The 2,825-nt window shown below is 42.3% G+C and overlaps 1 non-coding gene across 1 annotated transcript; it reads right to left on the bottom strand.

Annotated features, from left to right (window-relative positions):
* Positions 1-1,687: 1,687 nt before the first annotated feature.
* Positions 1,688-1,759, bottom strand: TRNAT-AGU (transfer RNA threonine (anticodon AGU)). The gene has a single exon. It is a non-coding gene; the product is annotated as a tRNA-Thr (tRNA).
* Positions 1,760-2,825: the final 1,066 nt, after the last annotated feature.

Here is a 2,825-nt window from a genome sequence, read left to right as displayed (position 1 = left end):
GTATCGTTGGTAAGGAAGGAAAGACATGGTACAGTCCAGTCAATAATCTTGCTGCAGAGATGTGTACCATACCCTGCTCCTGCATGGAGTGCAGCCAGGAAGGTGTAGGAGGCACATGGATGTTGTCCTGGGGTTGTGTAGTTATGATGATATTGTTCAAACCACCAACAACCATTTCTCAAGGTTTCGTGACCTAATGGTCGTTAGTGGAAGTGTAAATGTCTTCGTTATATGTACAATGGATCACGGTACACAGGGGGTCCCAGGCTGGCCTACACACAACTGCTCAGGTTGTGGTGTGTGTGTGTGTGTGTGTGTTGGCCAGACGGGCAGCCAGCCGGACCTTAACGTAATATGGAGGAGAGGATGGAGGAGGAGGTGGTCCACTAGGAGGATAAACCTGCTGAGTTCTGGCAACGTGTCGTCTATGGTGACGAAAACACCTTCACCTCAGATGGTCATCCACAAACATAACATTATGTTGGCCCTAACACCAGGCTACTCTCTCTCTCTCTCTCTCTCTCTCTCTCTCTCTCTCTCTCTCTCTCTCTCTCTCTCTCTCTCTCTCTCTCTCTCGTGGCAGTCTATTCCTAACAATATGTGCCTCAGCTTCATCCATATCCATAGATTGGTGTTGTCTGTACGTTGGAGAATGCCTCACTACTGCAACGTAACTGAACGTCAAACAAATTGAAGGAAATACGTAACTACCTGCAGCCTTGTTATCCCACAACATAGTAACTACCTGCAGCCTTGTTATCCCACAACATAGTAACTACCTGCAGCCTTGTTATCCCACAACATAGTAACTACCTGCAGCCTTGTTATCCCACAACATAGTAACTACCTGCAGCCTTGTTAGGTTTCTACTGTATATATGTCACACAGTCGTAACTAGTTTAACATATTGACATGATTCACCAACACCTACACAAACATTAATGATCAATAAGACCTCCATCATGATGTGGTATGTTTGACATACACACTTCACTATCACTTATACCGTCACAGTGGACGAGTCTGAAGGATTAATTATCGTGCCCTGGCAACCTACCGGACGCACCGGCAGGTTGCCAGGGCACGATAATTAAACCTTCAGACTCGTCCAGCACCGCGACTATAGATGGGTTAATGATGTGTGGCGACTGTATGATGGGCTTTATGTTTCACACACGAGGCACAACATGTGGTGGTCAGCCACGAGCAGGAGTGGATGTGTCACTGCTGGATGATTGTTGGCCTGGATGATGATGGTCAGCCACGAGCAGGAGTGGATGTGTCACTGCTGGATGATTGTTGGCCTGGATGATGATGGTCAGCCACGAGCAGGAGTGGACGTGTCACTGCTGGATGATTGTTGGCCTGGATGATGATGGTCAGCCACGAGCAGGAGTGGATGTGTCACTGCTGGATGATTGTTGGCCTGGATGATGATGGTCAGCCACTAGCAGGAGTGGACGTGTCACTGCTGGATGATTGTTGGCCTGGATGATGATGGTCAGCCACGAGCAGGAGTGGATGTGTCACTGCTGGATGATTGTTGGCCTGGATGATGATGGTCAGCCACGAGCAGGAGTGGATGTGTCACTGCTGGATGATTGTTGGCCTGGATGATGAAGGTCAGTGGTGTCGGATGACGGTGTACCACAGTCATATATGTTCCGATCCTGAATACTGAAAACAAAGGCTCCGCCGGGATTCGAACCCGGATTAGCTGTTTACTAGATAGATGTGCTAACCACTACACCACGGAGCCACTTGTCAGTGGCGGAAAAATTTCTTATTTATTAACAAACGTGACTGAGGACTTAAAGAATCTGGTACAAAAATAATGGTTATTGTGATAAATGATTTGTTTATGATACATATGTATTGTGTTGCATTATAATGGTTGTTCAGAGCCAAGATCCTTAAACCTAAATCCTATAAGATTGAAGAATAAAAAAGTTGTGAAAAACATAAACATATATATAAACATATATATAAATAAACCACAGAATATATTTTCCTTGGGATATCTAAAAGAAAATGCAATACAAGGAGCTAGTTTAAGGCAGGAGTATTTGATCTTTTAACAAAACATTTATCTCTACCTCCCTTATCTTTCTTCATCATTTCTTATGTTTACTATCAAGAATGTCTTTTATGTAACATAAAAATTCTGTATAGGTATTTGATTAATGTTCTCCAACGACGCGTTGTATAAATCTTCGTTAGTGAAGTTCATATCGTGTAATGGATCATGCATTACAAAGTTGTGTCTATCCACACAAGTGTTACACGTCCCAGGTAAAGATATATTCTAGAGATAGTGTATATCTAACATATATATGTGTTTTATAAATATTTATAAAAAGTTTTCCTGAGGGACAATACCTAAGACTTTCGTATTAAAGTTGATCAGTTGTAAGTGATCAAGCATTACAAAGGTGTGTCCATTGCCACAGGTGCTACTGATCCCGGGTAAAGGTATTTCACCATCTTTGTATCTTTAACCTTTCTAGTTATAGATGTTTCATCCCTGATTCCATCCTCACAATGGATGTATGTGGTTTGTGTTGTCTTAACATATCATTAGTCAGTTGAAGTGGAGAACATGCTTCTGAGCCTAGCCACTCTACTCTGTCTTCCACATGCTATTCAAGAGGTGTTACCGGATTCCACCTATAATTGTTTACGTCGAACGTAACAAGCTACCTTTAGGTTGTTTAAATTCACATATCATTTCTTTATTTGTCATTTAACGAACGTTAGTTTGTCAAACTGCATTTTTGTGTCTTGTTGAAATAGATAAAAGTTATCTCTAAAAAACTATTTCAATT

The sequence above is a fragment of the Panulirus ornatus genome, chromosome 8, assembly GCF_036320965.1.
Source record: "Panulirus ornatus isolate Po-2019 chromosome 8, ASM3632096v1, whole genome shotgun sequence".
NCBI lineage: Eukaryota > Metazoa > Arthropoda > Malacostraca > Decapoda > Palinuridae > Panulirus > Panulirus ornatus.
Note: the sequence above shows the minus strand (reverse complement) of the source record. Positions and strands in the feature narration are given on the sequence as shown.